Source organism: Ambystoma mexicanum, chromosome 12 (assembly GCF_040938575.1).
Source record: "Ambystoma mexicanum isolate Mex_15411 chromosome 12, UKY_AmexF1_1, whole genome shotgun sequence".
NCBI lineage: Eukaryota > Metazoa > Chordata > Amphibia > Caudata > Ambystomatidae > Ambystoma > Ambystoma mexicanum.
In genome coordinates, this window is record NC_090936.1 from 404,741,060 (window position 1) to 404,761,018 (window position 19,959).

Below are 19,959 nucleotides of genomic sequence, written 5' to 3' on the forward strand. Positions count from 1 at the left end.
TGGACGCTCTGGCGATCATGGAATGAAATGACTCCACCTCAACAGTGGGGACGCCCTCGGCTGCAGCGAACCACCCAAAGTACGATGTCCTTGTCCGTCGTTGGTGTGGCTGTGTCCGTCCCCGGGTCCCTCAGGGGAAGACACATGGCGTTAGTGTAGTGGTTAGTGCAGCAGTGTTGGACGGTGCATCCTCTTTTTTGCCAGAGGCTGATACGGGTGCAGGATCGGCGGCATCCTTTTCTGAATTTCTGACACCAACATGTGCAGGGTCGAAACATGTCCAGTGATACATCCCTCTGTGGAGTTGGGGCGGTGGGCCTACTTGGCTCTGTGATGTCGTCAGCATTTCCGCCGCAATCCCCATCGGAGTTTCCGCTGTCGTTCCCTACGTCCTCGTGGATTGTGCGTATGGACTCCTGGTCTTCTGTGGTAGAAACATCTGTGCCTTGGAGTACAGCCGGCCCTGAAGCCTCTTTGCCCCTCCCCCTGCATCCTCAGGGGTCGGATTCAGGTTTAGCAACAGCATCCTCTTTTCCAGTGTCCTCTCCATTGCCCCGGCCGATGCCTCCTGCCTCGGGGTAGGGATACTCTGGGCACAGTCAGGGCTACCTTCACCGGGTCAGACCCTCTGGCCTTCGTAAGTGCGGCAATCACCATCTCGATCGTCGACGATTTTTCTTGTGCCGCCTGGGCCTTCTTGGGCAGGTTGGTCGCCTTTTCTTGCACCCTAGGCTTCTCCCGCAGCTTTGCCGGGTTGGCCGATTTCCTCTTTGAGAGGGAGCTGGATCAATGGCTGGAGATGGAGGCAGATGGTGAGGTTGATCATGCCTTGCTCATCGTGGGATCCGCTTGCACGGCGACCCCAACGGAAACAGACTGAGTGCTTGGCCTTGTCTTGGGCCCAAACGGATGGGGCGCCCTCAAAGGACTCAGAAGCCCGCTCCTCGGACCGGCCGCCCTGCTTGGGCCACAGGGAAGAGGCCTTGTTGCGGAGCCACAAGTGTACTGTGACAATCCTTCATGGTTCTCTTGGTGAACCCGAGGCAGATTTCCTGATCTGTGGTCCAGATGGAGACAATAGAGGCCCTGAATGGGTTTGTCCTGCACAAACACGTTTCGCAGTCCGCAGCTGGAGCAGACCTTGAATAGGGAGCTTCCCTCTTCTTTTCCGACATGGTCCTTAGTGCGGAGTAGGCATGATGGCCTTCTGGAAACTTCAACAAAACTAGACGATTCTTGCCCTTGAGGGGCACCGGAATTCACAGACAAACATATCCCTGCTTCTTGCCCGATGGAGAGAAAGAACACACAGGCACTGTTTGACATAAATTTGACTATTTCTCGAAAAAGCATGAAAAACGTAGAATGGTTCATGGAGCAAAACTCGAGGACTCAACACTTGAACGTACAGTACAAATCTGAAGATGGCTGCCAGAGGAGGGGCTTAGGGAGTGGGCAGTCATTGGCTGGGGGCAATATGACCCAGAGTACAGTGATTGGCTTAGAGGAGAAGAACAAGTTACTTCTTACCTGTAACGTTCTTTCGATGGGATGTTCCTCCGACGTATTCCTCATCTTGATAGATCATCTCCAGCTTGCTGGCCTCGGAATTTTTTTTTCAATAGAGGGCGCTGTGCGTCGACGTCCCTCGAGCCTCGACAGCCTCCGTATCGGCGCTGATGTCATCATGCGTATTAATAGACTCGCGCAGCGTCCGTTGCTCAGTTCCGTTTTGACGTTTAACAGTAGCTTTACATGAATTGGTTATTGACCCTGAAGGAGCGTAAGCTGTAACCACAAGGGAAGTTTTACTGAGGGGATGGATGGGAGGGGCGATAAGGAATACGTTGGAGGAACATCCCATCGAAAGAACGTTACAAGGTGAGAAGTAACTTGTTCTTCGAAGGGATTGTGTCCTCCGACGTATTCCTTATCTTGATAGACTCCCATAGCAGTGGTTTGTAACTGGAGGTGGGAGTAAAATTGCCATGTTTCCCTTTAAGAATGAACACAGCTTTGCCAAATCTAGTCTCTTGGCTAGAGGAGGAATCCAGGTTGTAAAATTTTGTGAAGGTATGTGCAGACGACCATGTGGCAGCTGCAAATATATGTCTTGAATCGGTACCCCTCTTTGGAGGGCTGAAGAGGCTGCGATACCCCTGGTTGAATGAGCCCTAAGATTTTGAGGAGGCTCTTTCCCTGCCAGTTTGTAACATTCCAGAATGGCCAAAATAATCCATCTGGAAATGGTCTGTTTTGTTATCGGTAATCCCAATTTGTGCCCTGAGTAACCTACGAACAGTTGGTCTGCTTGCCTAATCCTCGCAAGTCTGCTGATGTAAAAGCTCAAAGCCCGCCTTGGGTCCAGTGTCAGGATACTGTCAGGATTAGTCCTGCGAATACTAAGGCAGCGAATATGGCAAGGGAAATGTGCACATAGGAACAATGACTCATGTATGCTAGAAGCCAGGAGTGCAAACAGAGTGTGATTTTAAACCCAATATATGAAAAGGGATGTGGGGTAAGCACCTGACCGCGAGGAAATTCGGCAAGCGCCTTACCCCCAATTGCTGTTACAGGTACTGACAGCGCTAAACCCACGTGGAGGGCAAGCAATGACAGGATCTGTGAACTAACACTCTGATGGAATCAAATAAGGGAACTAAAGAACTGTACTCACAAGGACGAGATATACCTCTTGAATGTCAGCTAGCCCACGAATCCTGTTGATGAAACTGGGACCCCGAGAGGCTAGAACAGCAATGGGAGAAGTAGGAAGGTCCAGAGGGCAAGGGCTGTAGGTTGCCAGGGAGAGGTAGACTGTAGAACAGGGGGCCCAAGAGGGCAAGGGCTGTAGGTTGCCAGGGAGAGGTAGACTGTAGAACAGGGGGCCCAAGAGGGCAAGGGCTGAAGGTAACCGGAGCGAGGCAGGCTGCAGGGCAGGGAGCCCAGAGGACAAGGGCGGAGGCTGGAAGGCAGCAGAGCGTGATCCGCTGTAATGTGGGGAGCCCGGCAGGGCAAGGGTGAAGGCTGGAAGGCAGCCGAGCGTGATCCGCTGCAGAAAACTAAATACCTAAGTTGAAATAGTGATAACAAATAGTGAGGAAAACATAAGCATTCACACAGGAGCTAGCTAACAACCGCACACCACACCTAAAATCAAAAGGGAAAATAAATGCAGAAGAGCTAAGGAAAACCTGAAATGGATCCCAATAGAAGTAAGGATCAGGAGCAGGGAAAAAGCTAAATAACCAATGCAAACTTTTCCCTACCCCTCCAAGGAAAAGACAGGAAACTAAACCAAGAGGAAGGCTAAGGTAAATGGGTAACAGCAGTAAAGGACAGAGTCAAAGAAATATAGAACACAGACAAACTGGGCTGCATCTAAAAGGGGAAAGCACTGAGAAATGCTGCCTGCAAACAGAGGAAGACAAAAAGGGAAATCAAGGGAGCAGAAATCAATTAGCTCATGAATCCGAAATTCAGGGCGGAGGAAACAAGAAAACAGGAACAAGAAAGTAGGTACAAAAGGCAAGGAACAAGGAACCAGGGACTAGTCAAAACAGGAACACTGCAGACGATGACCAGCGCTGGACTGAAGTGAGGCTGTGGCTTTTAAAGCTGCTAAACGAGCACACGCCTCAGGTGTGCTGACTGCTGCACCTGCAGCCACAGGTGTTGCTTATCCTCCACCCAACCTAGTCCTGCAAGGGTGGAGGTGGAGCAGGGGGCCAGGCATTCTGGGAAACACAGTCATTTGGTTAAAGAAGCATGCTGGCTGCCAAAGACCTGGAATGGATCCGGAAGGGAAGTAGTTTGGAAAATAGGGATTTTGCGCTCCCAATTCATTACAGCACTGTGGCATTAGGTTCGGAGGAAATGTCCAGCAAGGAATAAGCCCCAAAACATGCCCCCAAGTGGCGGGAACGGGAGCGAAGGGAGCGAGTCGTGACAGTATACCCCCTCCTACGGCCCTCTTCGGGTGCCCGCCACCCGCACGAGACTTCTTCTTTCCATGATGGGAGTGCCTTTTCTTTGGAGGTGGCACTGATGGAAATGGTGGCTTGTGGGCAAAGGCAGATGGGCTTCCATGATAGGAGTGCTTTGTCTTTGGAAGTGATACTGCTGGAATCGATGGCTTCTGGTGAGGAAGAGACTCATGGTTTGAAGAAAGGCATGAAGGACTTGCAAGACCTGAAGCAAAGTTGAAAGGTCCAGGAAGCTCAGTCACTGGGAGTGGACCCTTGTAAGTCTTTGAGGAGGGAGGCAGGCTGGTGCAACTTGCCTTAGACAATGGTAGAAGTTCTGTCAGCCTTTCTGCCGAGAGCGCACATGCGGAAGGTAAGGAAGTTGCTGGCTTCAGGAAATGTTCATGTTCAGCCATTAGAGAAGGTGGCGGCTGAGGTAGAGGTTCAGATCTTTTTCTGTCATCCATCTGGGAAAAGGCTTGGGGTTGAAAAAGATTAAGGTTTGACTGCACATATTCTACGCCTTGGATGCCTGGAAGTCCCATGGGTTGTACGAGGCTGGTGCTCCTGGTGACAGTCGTGTAGCCACTTTGTTGCACGTTGGATACAACAGCAGGGACGTTTGGCATACTGATAGGAGTGATAGACACAGTACTTGGTATTTCAGGCACACTCGCAGAAGGAGCAATAACAGACACATCTTGAACTGCAGCAGTCATTCCCTTCCTTTGGCTACTAGCACCCAACTGGTGCTTCTTGGCGGAATTCTGTTGCACAAGTTCTGTAGGTAATACGCCGGTCTGCACCACCCCCTGTGCACACCCAGGTGAGTGGTTCTGACTCACCACTTGGTCCAGCTTGATGACTCTGAAGCGGGAGCTGGCAAAAGTCTCAAAATCTGATGCTGCATCTTTTGGAGGCTCTGATGCTAAAGTGAAGCAGTTGGGAGAATCGTCTTGTGGAAAAGGCTGGCATTCTGAACGTTCATCGACAGTAAATGTTTGGGATTCAGGAGGACTGTCTGGAGCAGTAGAAAATACAGCAGGATCTGATGGTGTAGACAGGTATACCTCTGATGTTGGAAGCGAAGCTAAGCAGGATACCGGTGTATCATGAACTGAAGGCAAACAAGCAATAGACTCTGGAACTGAAGACATGCACATATGATGGACTACCGGAGGCTCTCTGGCTGAAGGATGATCTTCTGGATGAGTCACTGTAGACAGGCAGGCCAGAGGAAGCTTTGAAGCGGAAGGCATGCAAGTTGGAGCCATCTCGGTAGCTGAATCCAAACATGTCAGGGTCTTTGGGACTGACCCCGTGCATGGTGGAGGCTCTTGATTAAATGGCAGACATGGCAGCGGTTCATTGATAGAAGACACGTGTACCAAAGATGACTGCAGGGCTGTGGATTGGATCATAGAAGAGTCAATGGTTGTAGGAGGACACCCAGAAGTCTCAGAAGTTGATAGACACATTGGTGACTCAGGAATGGAGGGCACCTTTAGGGCATTAGACTCCTTGGCTCCAGTAACCAAGGACTGAACTGTACTCTTGCAGACCTTTTCTTTAGTGGGTGACACAGAGTCTCTTTCTTTGTGGAAGTCAAAATCAACCAGTGGAATCACCATAGTAAAGTCTCTGTTAATCAGGATTTCGTCGATTGTCCATTCCTCTGTCTTAGCTTCAGAAAGAGGCAGATTAACAATCAATAGTTCAGGAATCGCCTGCTGGTCTTTTGGTTCTGTATACTGTGGAATGAGTTCATCAGAACATGAAATCTGTACTGTCTCTGACTGTTCGTATTGATCAGGATTGGCAGAAGGAAGAGTGAACCCAGAGGTAAGATCGTTTTCCACATCAGCTTTAACATCTACTTCAGTCTCAGCAGCTGTATCAAGAGCAGGACCTAAGCCTACTGTAGTGACTGAATCTGTGTATGTCACCTTTGTGTATTGTGTTTGGAGATCAGAAGTATGTATGTGTGCTAGCTCAGAATTATGACAGACTGCTACACAGGAAACTTTAGGTAAAGGAGTGGCTTGTAAATCTTCAGCTAACTGCAATCCCTGACAATCAGCAGAACAATTGTTAGAAACTGTGCCCAGATTGAGCGCTGTGCTAGAAGAAAGATTTTCACTTCCAATAGATCTAACATATTGGCAATTATCATGGTTTACCAAAGTCTCTGCACTCAGGGGCTGAACTGTGTTCACTTCATCAACATCAATGGATAAAGTCTGAGGTGTATTCAGGAATGCGTGCAAGATCTTATTCTCCTCTTGTAAAGAAATGAATTCTTGTGTTAACTCCTCAAGCTTAGCTCTTAGCATGCCCTGCATTAGCTGTACATCACTATCAGTAGGCACAGGGGGAGGCATTGTGGCATCAGGGCTGGATCCTGCACTAGCAATCTGGATGTGCACCGATTGTGCATTGTCCTCAACTGCTTTCAGGTTCTGAGATTTATACTTTCTCATACTAACTTGGTCTGTGTTACCCTTAAGTAATCTATTGACCTTAGACCTCTTGACATTAGGGACTACCGTATGTACTTGTGCAAAGAAGTATTTGGGCTGAGAGTAGAAAATTGAAGTTATGCAAGGAACCCCTCCATTCGTTATGTTTGTACCATGGAACTGTTCTATCTGAGATGAAGCACAACTGGAATCATGGGGTTCAACCACAGAGGTACTCTTGGATAATAAGTCTAACAGTGTGTTGTTTTCTGCGGCTAAGGCTTGCGCTGACATAGAATCGGGATCAGAACAAAAGATCGAACTAGGATCAGGCAATGTAGGATGTGCCATCCTATGGGAAAAATACTTTGCTCGTAAATGCCCATTCGTGACAAGGAGTTCATTTAAACCAAGACTAGTGATTTGATTGACACAGGTAAATGTAGGGGAAGCTTTCTGTACTAACTTGTTAGAGGCTTTGCTGCCTTTCTTTCTTAAACTTGCCATATTCAATGGGAATTTTGGGCTGGTCATACTGTCAGGATACTGTCAGGATTAGTCCTGCGAATACTAAGGCAGCGAATATGGCAAGGGAAATGTGCACATAGGAACAATGACTCATGTATGCTAGAAGCCAGGAGTGCAAACAGAGTGTGATTTTAAACCCAATATATGAAAAGGGATGTGGGGTAAGCACCTGACCGCGAGGAAATTCGGCAAGCGCCTTACCCCCAATTGCTGTTACAGGTACTGACAGCGCTAAACCCACGTGGAGGGCAAGCAATGACAGGATCTGTGAACTAACACTCTGATGGAATCAAATAAGGGAACTAAAGAACTGTACTCACAAGGACGAGATATACCTCTTGAATGTCAGCTAGCCCACGAATCCTGTTGATGAAACTGGGACCCCGAGAGGCTAGAACAGCAATGGGAGAAGTAGGAAGGTCCAGAGGGCAAGGGCTGTAGGTTGCCAGGGAGAGGTAGACTGTAGAACAGGGGGCCCAAGAGGGCAAGGGCTGTAGGTTGCCAGGGAGAGGTAGACTGTAGAACAGGGGGCCCAAGAGGGCAAGGGCTGAAGGTAACCGGAGCGAGGCAGGCTGCAGGGCAGGGAGCCCAGAGGACAAGGGCGGAGGCTGGAAGGCAGCAGAGCGTGATCCGCTGTAATGTGGGGAGCCCGGCAGGGCAAGGGTGAAGGCTGGAAGGCAGCCGAGCGTGATCCGCTGCAGAAAACTAAATACCTAAGTTGAAATAGTGATAACAAATAGTGAGGAAAACATAAGCATTCACACAGGAGCTAGCTAACAACCGCACACCACACCTAAAATCAAAAGGGAAAATAAATGCAGAAGAGCTAAGGAAAACCTGAAATGGATCCCAATAGAAGTAAGGATCAGGAGCAGGGAAAAAGCTAAATAACCAATGCAAACTTTTCCCTACCCCTCCAAGGAAAAGACAGGAAACTAAACCAAGAGGAAGGCTAAGGTAAATGGGTAACAGCAGTAAAGGACAGAGTCAAAGAAATATAGAACACAGACAAACTGGGCTGCATCTAAAAGGGGAAAGCACTGAGAAATGCTGCCTGCAAACAGAGGAAGACAAAAAGGGAAATCAAGGGAGCAGAAATCAATTAGCTCATGAATCCGAAATTCAGGGCGGAGGAAACAAGAAAACAGGAACAAGAAAGTAGGTACAAAAGGCAAGGAACAAGGAACCAGGGACTAGTCAAAACAGGAACACTGCAGACGATGACCAGCGCTGGACTGAAGTGAGGCTGTGGCTTTTAAAGCTGCTAAACGAGCACACGCCTCAGGTGTGCTGACTGCTGCACCTGCAGCCACAGGTGTTGCTTATCCTCCACCCAACCTAGTCCTGCAAGGGTGGAGGTGGAGCAGGGGGCCAGGCATTCTGGGAAACACAGTCATTTGGTTAAAGAAGCATGCTGGCTGCCAAAGACCTGGAATGGATCCGGAAGGGAAGTAGTTTGGAAAATAGGGATTTTGCGCTCCCAATTCATTACAGCACTGTGGCATTAGGTTCGGAGGAAATGTCCAGCAAGGAATAAGCCCCAAAACATGCCCCCAAGTGGCGGGAACGGGAGCGAAGGGAGCGAGTCGTGACATCCAGCCTATGTAGCCTTTCTTCCTCTTTCCCCGGATGGGGAGGAGGATAGAATGAAGGTAAGGTAATCTTCTGAGTGATATGGAATTCAGAAACCACCTTTGGGAGGAAATTAGGCTTCACTTGTAGGACAACTTTGTCTTTATGAAAAATTGTATGAGCGGGTTTACAAGATAGAGCTTGTAATTCGCTCACCCTCCTAGCAGATGTCAATGCCACTAATAAGACAGTTTTAAGGGTGAGAAATCTTAACGAACAAGAGTGAAGTGGTTCGAAAGTACCCATCAGGAAATTTAAGACTAAATTTAAGTCCCATAAGGGAAGTTGGAATGGTCTTGGAGTATATACATTGGTTAATCCCTTCAGAAATTGTATTACTGAGGGTAACTTGAAATACAATGGCTCCTCTGCAGTGCGCTTGGAAATCGATAGCGCTGCGAGATAGCCCTTGATAGTGCCAACCTGAAGGCCCGAATTTGCCAAATAGAGTAGAAAAGATAACACCGTTGGAGTACCACATGAAAAGGGATCGATATACTTTTCTCTACACAAGCTGCAAAATTTGTTCCAACGGCAGTGGTATAAAGTCTTTGTTGCTGGCCTTCTGGCCGAAAGCAACACCTTCATGACGTCATCTGGGAGGACCCAATCCTTGTATCTCAACTTTTCAGATACCAAGGGTGAGGTTGAGGGTTCTGATGTCTGGATGGAGAACCTGACCTCCCTTCTGCGAGAGAAGATTTTCCTTGAGTGGAAGACGAATTGGAGGGCAGATGGACATGTCCAGAAGGTCCGGGTACCACGTTCTCCTGGCCCAGTCCGGGGTAATTAGGATCATGGCTTTCCGGAACCTTCTCAACCTCCTGATCATTTGAGGAATGACAGGGACTGGAGGAAACGCGTACAGAAGTGGAAACTCCCAGTCCTCTACGAACGCATCCCCTAGAGCTCCTCTCGGGGGGAAATTCCCTTGAACAAAACTGATCGCACTTCCTGTTGATGCTGGTGGGGAACAGATCCACTTGAGGGGTTCCCAAAAGGTTGAAGATCTGATGAAGGACTTCCTGAGCTAGTTCCCACTCGTGGGAAACTGTGCTCTGCCTGCTCAGAGCGCCCGCCGTCAAGTTCTTCTCTCCGGCTAAGTGAACTGCCGATAGAGAGATTCCTTCTTGGATTGCCCAAAACCAGAGCTGCATCGCCTCTCTGCACAGAGCAGTGATCCTATGCCTCCTCTTTTGTTGAGGTAGTGCATGGCCACTGTGTTGTCCGTCATTATCAGGACATTTCTCCCCTGTACTGATGGCAGGAAAGCCTTCAGCGCTAGTCTGATTGCTCTCAGCTCTAATAGGTTGATATGTAGTCTGGACTCCGATGGAGACCAACGACTGCTGATGGTCAAGTCGGTCCCATGGGCTCCCCACCCCGTGAGTGAGGCATCCGTGACTACGGTTATCTCCGGCCATGGTTGCCAAAACAGTTCTCCTTTCAAAATGTTCTCCTGACAGAACCACCACTGAAGGTCTCGAGCCACCTTGTCCGGAACCTGAAGGAGATCTGTCATTCTCCCTGAGAATTGCGACCACTGAGTTCTTCGTGCCCACTGAAGAGATCTCATTCTTAGGCGAGCCTCTGGCACAAGGAAGATGAAGGATGCCATGAGGCCTAGCAACCTCAAAAAATCGAAGGTTGGGAGACGTTGGGCATTTTGAAACTTGGTGACCATCTGCAGAATATCTTGAGCCCTCACCTCTGGTGGCGAGGCTTTTCCCAGGGAAGTGTCCAGGAACGCTCCAATGAACTGGAGTCTCTGTGATTGTATCATGTGTGACTTCTTTAAATTGAGGGAGACATAATCTAGTTGGACCTGAGCTTGTTCCGGAGATACAGCTCTGATCAGCCAATCGTCCAGGTAGGGGTAGACGCGAATCCCTTACCTCCTTAGACTTGCAGCCACTACTGACATTAGCTTGGTGAAGACCCTTGGGGCGGAGGTCAGCCCAAATGGCAGAACTCGAAATTGATAATGAGAGCCGCCAATTGCGAACCTCAGGTATTTCCTGTGTTTGAGATGGATTGGCACATGGAAATAAGCATCCTGAAGGTCCAGAGATACCAGCCAGTCCTGGAGCTGGAGGGCCTGAAGGATCTGAGAGAGAGTTACCATCTTGAACTTGTCCTTCCTGAGGAACTTGTTAAATTCCCGTAAGTCCAAGATAGGTCTCAGTCCTCCGTCCTTCGGTATTAGGAAGTAGGAGGGAGTACCAGCCCTTGTTCCTCTCCGCTAATGGTACCGGTTCTATGGCACCTTTCTCCAGCAGGTCTACAATTTCCTGCAAGAGGAGCGGATCTGGAACTTTCAGAGAGCTGTTCCCTGGTGGATGACTCTGAGGAATGCGTAGAAAAGGCAGGCAGTAACCTTGGGCAACTATCTCCAATGCCCAAGCATCTGATGTAATAGCCTGCATTCCGTCAGATGTTGAGTTAGCCTGCCCCCTACTGGTGTCTTGTGAGGAGAGTCCTCAGAGGGATTTAGAGGCGGCTGATGCAGATGCCGAGGGTAAAGAGGCACCTGCTGCTGCGGGTTTTGTAATTTTAACCCGTCCACCTCAGGTGAACCTTTTTTGACCTCTTTGAACCGACTGTCCTCTGCCTTTTCCGAATGCGGAATAAGAGTGAAATGACTTACCTCTCCAAGAGGTTCCTGAGGGGCGATATGGCGTTTGACAGATTGCAGCTCCCTGGGATTTTGCTGCTGCTTTGGATGTCTGTAACTTTTCTAGGCTGTCATCCGCCTTCTTACCAAACAAAGAAGAGCCGTCAAAGGGCATATTTAAAAGTCTGGCTTGTACATCTGAAGCAAACCCAGACTTTCGCAACCATGCAAATCTGCAGGTTGTAGTACTTGCCGCCATGGCCCTACTGATACTGTCAGCAGAATCAATGCCGGTTTGAAGGTATTCGCACATTGCGTCTTTACCATCCTTAATGATGTTTAAAAACGCTTCCCTTTTTTCTCCCTCTGGGAGGCAGTCAGCAGCTGATGAAGCACACTGCTGAAGTGTATGGCTGAACCTTGCGAGCGTACAAGTAGCGTTAATAGATTTCAACGCCATGCTACATGCAGAAAAGACTTTCTTAGCCATAGAGTCGTATCTTTTGTCATCCCTGTCCTGTGGAACAGTAGGGTATGCCGATCTACTGCCTGATGCAGTTGCTGCTTGAACAACCAGACTCTCTGGAGTTGGATGTTTAGACAAAAATTCAGGGTCAGTAGCAGATACCCTATATTTGGCTGATAATTTCTTGTTAACCGCCAGGATAACCTCAGGAGTTTCCCAGTTAGCCAATATTTTTCTTTGTAATGCAGCGTGAAATGGAACCACAGGATCCTCCTGTGGGCCTTTAACTAAAATGTCTGTAAGGTCATCCTGTTGAAATGCAGGTGAAGGTGTAGACCAACCCATGAATTCTATAATCCTTGCCATTAAAATTCTGTAAGGGGTCTCGGCATGTTCCCCTGGGTCTGGTTTGCAAATTCTACATCTGGGGAAGTATCTAACCCACTTGCCTAATGTAAGGATTCTCGAAGGTCCTTCAACCTATTTTCCTCAAAGGTAAATTCCTCTGGTTCAGGTGTTGTGGTTCTCTGCAACCCAAAGGGTCTTTCTTGATCCGAATCCTCCCCTTCTTCATAAATTGAAGACAAGGGTCTGAAATAATCAGATCTTGGAAATGGCTTAAATCCCATTTCCAGAGCAGAAGGGGTCAAATTTGTTGTAATTGGTTGAGAAAACGTTTATGTCGTCGACGCGGACACTAAAGGCTTCGAAGACACCGTAAAAAGGCGTCGAGAAGATTGGAAGAGGCCTCGAAGAGCTCAAGAGGATCGTAATCCTACTCGAGGTTGTCGATGACATTCTCTAGGTCGTGTTAAAGGCCCTGGGTATGACCACTGGCTGTGAGGTAGTGACGGCCGTGGGTTTGTTCTTTATCGGCGTCGATTCGATCAACCTATGCATCGATGAGCCCTTCGATAATGGCGTTGATGACGCAGATTTATGCAAAGGGACTTTCGACGATGGCGTCGATGGCACAGGGCCTTTGCTCGAGGGTTTGTGACGCTCTTGAGTAGTTTCTTTCGCCGGGTGCAACGACTCGCAGCGTTTCGATTTTTCGGGTCTTTCACCCAGGGTATCACCCTCAGCTGTCTTCGAGGGGGTCGAGGCTGCTTTCCTTTTACAGAATTCCTCCCACTCAGCCTGAGAGCTATGTTTTGTGGGGCAGGTGACTCTTTCCGGGGAAACAGAAGAAGACGAGGAAGGGGATCTTCGACGTCTCTTACTCGAATGCTTGGATCTCGAAGAGTGGTGGGAACTGCTTCGAGACCTAGAACGAGAATGTTTCCTGTGTCGGCGAGGAGACGAATGTCTCGACTCTGACGAGGAAACTTTCTACGGAGTTTTAACTGTCTTACCTCTCTCAAGCTTCCCCTTACGCTCCTTCAAGGCTTTCGCCGTCATGGACATGCAGTCCTCGCACTCCGAACATTGGTGCTCCGATCCCAGGCACCACAAACAGATCCTGTGAGGATCTGTCAACGACATTTTCTATCCACAGTCTGGACATATTTTGAAGCCGGACCGTGGAGTCGTCGGTTTGGATGAGGAAGCCATCAAGTAAGTGTTGGTATTCTCGAGGAACAATGAAGAATATATCTGACTAACTAACTGAGCAACGCGATTCCGAGGCCCACGAAGCGCGGAAAAACGGAACTGAGCAACGGACGCTGCACGAGTCTATTTATACGCATGATTACGTCGGCGCTGATACGGAGGCTGTCGGGGGACATCGGCTCGAGGGATGTCGACGTGCAGCACCCTCTACTGAAAAAAAAATTCTGAGGCCAGCAAGCTGGAGATGATCTATCAAGATAAGGAATACGTCGGAGGACACAATCCCTTCGAAATACAGTTTCTAAGTGAAAGTGAAACAGTTTTTTTCTTTTACTAAGGATTCCAGGACTGACAACAGGGAATATTCATGAGCATGTGAATCCATGCCAGACTCCATGCTGGAGAACTATTGGTTTCACCCATGCCCCACACCTAGACTCTCTAGCACCACAAATGTAGAATGGGACTAGACAATCCCAACCCACTTCCTAGGCCACACACACATAAAGGCAGCACTAGCCCACAAAAGCAGCAACTTTCCCGGGGCAAGTGAATGACCATATATGGGATTTCCTGACCTGGCAAGGCAGGAAGAAGAACAAAACACAATATGGTCAAAGAACAAGCAAAGATCACATGGCACAGCCATTTTAGGATACAAGCTACGTTTAGAAGCCCAACAGGCTAAAAGCGAATATGCTGACTAAAAATAATGCAAAAATGTATTTGCTATCATCAGCTTGACTTTAGGCACATATAAAAGTAACCAAAGATCCCAACTGTAAAAAACTAGTGTGAAACAGAAGTATCCCCATTGTACTACATTGTAAGATAATGTGTGCAATATTAAAAAGTTACCGAAATGTAAAAGATAAAGGGAAACAGTTTCCTAGTACCTATTAGTCTGAAGGTGTGATCAGTTTCCCCATCACACATGGGCAGAAGGCAGGGGAAGTGAAGCTGAAGGAAACCTATCCGCCCATAACTCTCCCCAACTCTATTGGCTTCACAGTTCACAATATTCACTATTTCGGGTCCTTGGGAATGCCTCCCTTCTCCAGGTATTTTATTTTCAATATGCTCACAGTGCCAGGGGAATGACTCCCTTAAGCAGGCTTTCTTTCTGATTAGCTTCATGATAACCAATCCTCGGAATAACACCAGGTGGTACTGTTTCATTCTCCTGAGGTCTCTTATTAGACTTTAGTATGCAGTACACACTGACTACACACCTTCCCCTGGCTTACTTTGCCCTTTTTGCTTTCACAATTCACAGTTCAACCTTTTCAGGGGGATGCCTCCTTTCCCCTGGCTTGCTTTACACTTCACAGTTTACATGAGCTCTCACATTTATGGGCAGGGGTCCCAAACCTGTGTATTTGTCTCGTCTTCGTGCAGTAGTGCTGATTCACTATCCTGCCAGGTACTGAGATTATGAAGATGACTTGTGTTGATCTTCATAAATGGGTGCAAGACCCAGACCTGTGTTCTGACACTTGTCAGTCTGTCTGGAGGCCCAACAATAGTCCTGCCAACTCAGGTATCTGAAAGGGGCTTGTCGGTGTTCTTCGGTCAGTCACAGGCTCTTTTCTGTGTCCTTTGGGGCCTTCATGGCCACTGCTGCTTTTTGGTGTGCTGTGGTGACTCTGTAGCGTTTGGCTCCTTACAGGCTGCGGGTCTCCGGTCAACCGCGCCTTCCAGCTGCTTCTTGTTCAGTTTTGAATGGGCTCTGCCCAATCAGGTTTCGAGAGAAACTAGACTGTTAATTCACATTCTCGTCAGTGCTCTCCATGCTTCTGCACTTCTTCTCGGTTCCAATACTGATCTTGAGCTCTTCCACGACGTCCAATGGTCTCTCCCTCGTCTCAGTACTAAAGGGATATATGTCCCTTGAGGAGTCTACACTTTTCCTTGTTCCAGTAATTTCTAGATTACTGGTATGGCAAAAACATAGAAACACTAGGGAAAGTGTTGGTTAAAGGGGGGTAGGAAGGTATGTTAGGGTTAGGTGGGCTATGCGGATACCATGTTCTCACAGGTCGTCACTAATGCTTCCCTCCCCATGAGATCCACCCGTTGAGTACCATGCCGAGGGGAGTATTAGAAGCAGCCTCACCACTTTGGCGTCATGGGAAGCGGCTACCGATGGGGGAGAAGTGATGACATCCAGGAATTCCCCATTCCTCTCTGTGTTTTATCTATTTATTCATTTGATAGGGCTGAAAACATTAAACAACCTTTCAAATATCACAACAAATAAGAAAGAAAACTTAAACACATCTATTAATAGCACGGGTTAAAACATGCAAACAATTGGATACAGAAAGAAGTTATCAAATTAATACATTCCCCCCTGTAAGGGAGAATTCTCTGTAAAGGCTAATTTCCCAAACCTAGTGAGTCCCCCAGCAGCTTTGCTGGATTTTTGGGGTTTATTTTTTTCTCCTGCTAAGAATGAGACTCTTTTTCTCCCACTCTTAGACATGATTTGAGGTGTTCCTTTGACTTTGTATGTGTTTTATGGGCTATGGGGTCCTTTACCCCATAGGGCTTCATGTGTTTTTGATCTATGGGTTACACAGCACCCTCCGTGCAGTAACGCAGGGGTGTCGTAGCGACCCCCAAACATAGACTCCATACCCTGGGACTGACTACTGTCTCCCAGGGCATGTAAAGTCACCATTGGCTTTACTAGTCTTAAATTGTGAACAGAACCAGTACAAACCATCATATTGTGGACGTACTGGTCGGGGCAATTCGATTGCCCCGGGGTCTGTTGTTCGAGGGGGCACTGTCCAGTCCCCCTCGACTGAGTTTTGGCTGGTGGCAGTGGATACTACTTTTTATATTCGACCGCAAATACATTCCTATGGGATTTTCCCATCGTTCGAGGCTACCACTTTTTAATATAGCCTCGAGCATACCGCCGGTTTATTAAATTAATATAAATTCACCGGCTGGTATTTTTTGCCAAAACTTGGTTCCAAAATGGCGTTTGTGTTCGCTTCTGTGACTCCAACCCAAGTCGAGCCCTTTGTTCCATTTTTTGGCGGGCTTCTCCACAGAAGCCTCCAAAAGTGGTACCACTCTGTCTGGGTACCACAGGGTGTGTGGGAGGGGGTTAAGGCACCCTGGACTGAGTTGCCTCGGCAACTCAAGTCGCACTCTTGTGTGATTGGCCCAAGTGGTGAGCCGCCCGGCGCACCACTTAGCATGTTTGAGTGACAGCTAGGCTGAATGAATGGGGGTTTTCTGCATAAAAGCAAGGCTTTGGGGACTGGAACTTCTGAAGTTGCCACAGGACCTAAAGAATCCGAGGAGGGAGAAGCCGAGCCGACCAGCAATAACGACACCACCGGTGGAGCCCTGCTGAACCATCTCACCACTTTTCCCGACGACAGAGGAGATCTCCAGTCCGGAGAGTCTTCTTCCTTTGACTGGTGGGGATAACCAGTTTGTCCGTCTTTTCGCCTTCCTGGACCATCTCGTGTCCGCCTTGCCTGTGCCAAGCACCCCAGCAACCGGAATACCATGGTTTACCACTACCGCGAAGAATAGAGTAGTACCTTGTAACCGGGAAACTCTGCGGCTGGTTTGTTCCTTGGCAGTTCAACGACCTTCAGCTTTCCTCCACGTCGAGACCTCCTCTTCCTCTGGACGAAACACCGACTTGCACCCACTGCCAGGACCAACTGCCCCCGCTGGAGCGTTCTTCCCATTTCAGGTACTGTGTCCCGCCTGGCTTCCCTTGCGACAGATCTTTCGGGGTGACAGTAAATCCTCGACTTTCTAACCTGGGTTAGCCTGGGGCCTGTTAACTAACTTTTCCTGACTTGATCTCAATCTTTTCCGAACTATCTACAAATACATTTTGGGCATAACCCCACTGTGTGATCCTGAACACATTTTGCTTGCTCTCTGTAAGAGTGGGCCTGGCATTTGAACTTCCCTGCTCTCCAGTAGACTTTGCCTAACCTTTCTCACTGTGGTTCTTTGAAAAGTATTGGAATGTGTGTGCTTTCATAACTTTGCCTTTTCCCTCCCTTTTTCCATAACTTATTAGAGTGCCATCTTATGTTAAGCGCTCACCTCTGTCTGAAAATAAGTGGTGTTTCTCATTAAGACTTGTCTAATAAGTAATTAGGGTTGTATATATAATAGTGAGTGTGTGTTGAAATTACTAACCTCTTTGTGTGCTAGTGTAATTTACAAGTGTGTCTTTAAATAAATAATTATATACGTTTACACCAAAGCTCTGGTCATTGTTTGCTTGTGCTACTGTATCTCTGTACCTATTGTGTATACTCTATATACTGCTTAACTCATCTTGAGAGAAGTCTGACTGCTCAGCCACAGCTACCAGGTAAATCTGGGTGGTACAGACTGCTATCAATTGGGTTTACTGCCAACCACCTGTAGTCCTAAATCTTTTGCAGTGGTCCCTAAGGGAACTGCACAGGTTTCTGCCTAACACTCCCTAAAATTCATATGTTGCGTTAAATTAAAAAAATAAAAGTAGCTAAAATCAATGAGATATATTGACCCAAAAAATCATCAGCCACAGTTCACTTCAGTGACAGTAATAATATCTTTAAAATTATTTCCCAAATAAAGTCTTCTTTTAGTCACTAGATTTTGACAAGCAACAATCAAATGTTTTAATGTTTCTACTTCTTCTTGATTGTTGCAAAACCGAAAATGTCAGACCTTTACGAGAGACTTCGTTTTATACCCAGAAGTTCCCTAATTGGACATAAATTAAATCGGAATTTCAAAAATTGGCAGCGATTCTTCGGGCAAGGGTACTTTGTTAGATATTTCAGCCGGGTCCCTAACATTTTATATTCATTTTTAAAATTCTCCAAATCTTATATCTCTCACAATCATATAAAGTTTGTATCCAATCATATTGCCAAAATTTCTGTTTTGCCCTATCTGGAGACTTAACAAAAAGTACCAATCAATGTCAGCTGCTTTCAAATCTAGGCAATTTTGCTTCCATTTAGTCAAAACGGTTGTGGTATCAGACCATAAAAGACTCTTCACATAAGTCAGAATCGAGAGAGGAATAGCCAACCAACATTTCCTAAACGAGCATAAAATCCTCCAATTTATCACAGCTCTTAAAAACCGCAAACTCAATTGAAAGCGAATAACTTGAATTGGAATGGCACCCCGAAGAGCCAAAACTTTTTTCCAAAACAGGGCTTCATAATAATTACAATTAAAATTTTGATTTTTTATATCATTCCAGATCCATAAGCCAGGGTGGGGTTCACTTTTTGTTTATAAATGAGAATCAAATGAGTACATGAACATTTGCCAAATTTTCTATGGATAATCAAAGCCTGGGATGAAATGTGTTTTTATTTTTTGTTTTAGGTCTACTAAATACAGTAGATCAGATCGTTTATCATTAAAACAAATTCCCAGTTACCGATAAATACTGACTCTCAAAATGGTTTGATCATAAATAATCCATGTAAAATTAGGTTTTTTCCACCTGGGATCAGGAAATGAGCATAAAACATTGGATTTTTCCCAATTAAATTTGAGCCCATTTCAATTGCATATATCTCTAATTTGGCTAGCTGTCTATGTAATCCGACTGAAGTTTGGTCGATCAAAACCAAATCATCTGCATATAAAAGTCTTGTGAAGAAAAAACGAGGACAACTTTGGTGGGAATGAACGCACTCCATTGATATTATATGACATTTGTAACGCGCCTATACACAAGTGTTTCAAGGCACGTCGAGGCAGGGAGAGGGGACAAAGGGAAGACAGACAACGATCCTACTAGGCCAGGTGTCATTCAGATCGTGCAAGTGCATGGGTGGGGGGAGGGGAAAAGTGCAAGGGGAAAGTGCAGTACAGGGATAGTAGAATAACAAGATAAATAATAAGGGCCAGCTGGTGGCAAGTGCAAGGTAAGTGCAGACAAGTGCTGGGAAGGGGGGCTGTAGGGATACAGAGACAGTCCCGCAGTGCAGGGGTTGCCAGGGAGTCAGGGCAAAGTGAGAGTGGCAGGGCCAAGGACCGTGATCGGTGAGAGTAGCCCTGTTGCAGAATCAGTGCAAATTCAGTCAGGAATTTAGCAGGGGAGAGGGGGAGAGAAAGCAGAAGCAAAGAGGAAGGTTTTGAGGTGCTTCAGGGACCGGAGATGGTTCTCCTCAAGTTTCAGGGAGGCAGCAAGGCTGTTCCAGAGGGAGGTCCCTGCCGCAGAGAGAGATCTACCCCAAACTCGTTGCTTGGAGAAGTGGGTGACTCTGAGGGAGTTGGAAGCGATGAGCGAAGTGCTCGAGAGGGAAGATATTTAGGAAGAGAGAGTTGAAGGTATTTTGGCCCCAGGCCCCAGAAGGCCTTGTGGACAATGCAGAGGGTTTTGCACTTAATCCTCGCAGCCACTGGGAGCCAGTGTAGAGATTTCAGTCCTGGAGAGATACAGTCCCTGGGCTTGAGGCCAAGGACAAGTCTCGCAGTCCTGTTCTGGATGAGTTGCAGAGGGCGGAGAGTAGCAGCAGGCAGATTTAGGTAGAGGCTGTTACAGTAGTCGAGTTTAGAGAGAACCAGGGCTCTGGAGACAGTGAGCTTCTGGGGGATGGAGAGGAAAGGAAGAATACCTCTGAGGAGGTGCAGCTGGTAGTGTGACTTCTTGGACACGTCAGATATGTGCAGAGAGAAGGAGAGTGTGGAGTCGAAGATGACACCGAGGTTTTTTGCCTTGTAGGGAGGAGC

General features: G+C 47.5%; 1 protein-coding gene across 2 annotated transcripts in view; it reads right to left on the minus strand.

Annotated features, from left to right (window-relative positions):
- Window positions 1-19,959, minus strand: part of IPO8 (importin 8) — a 2,228,954-nt gene that overhangs the window by 743,686 nt on the left and 1,465,309 nt on the right. The gene's annotated exons all lie outside the window — the stretch shown is intronic.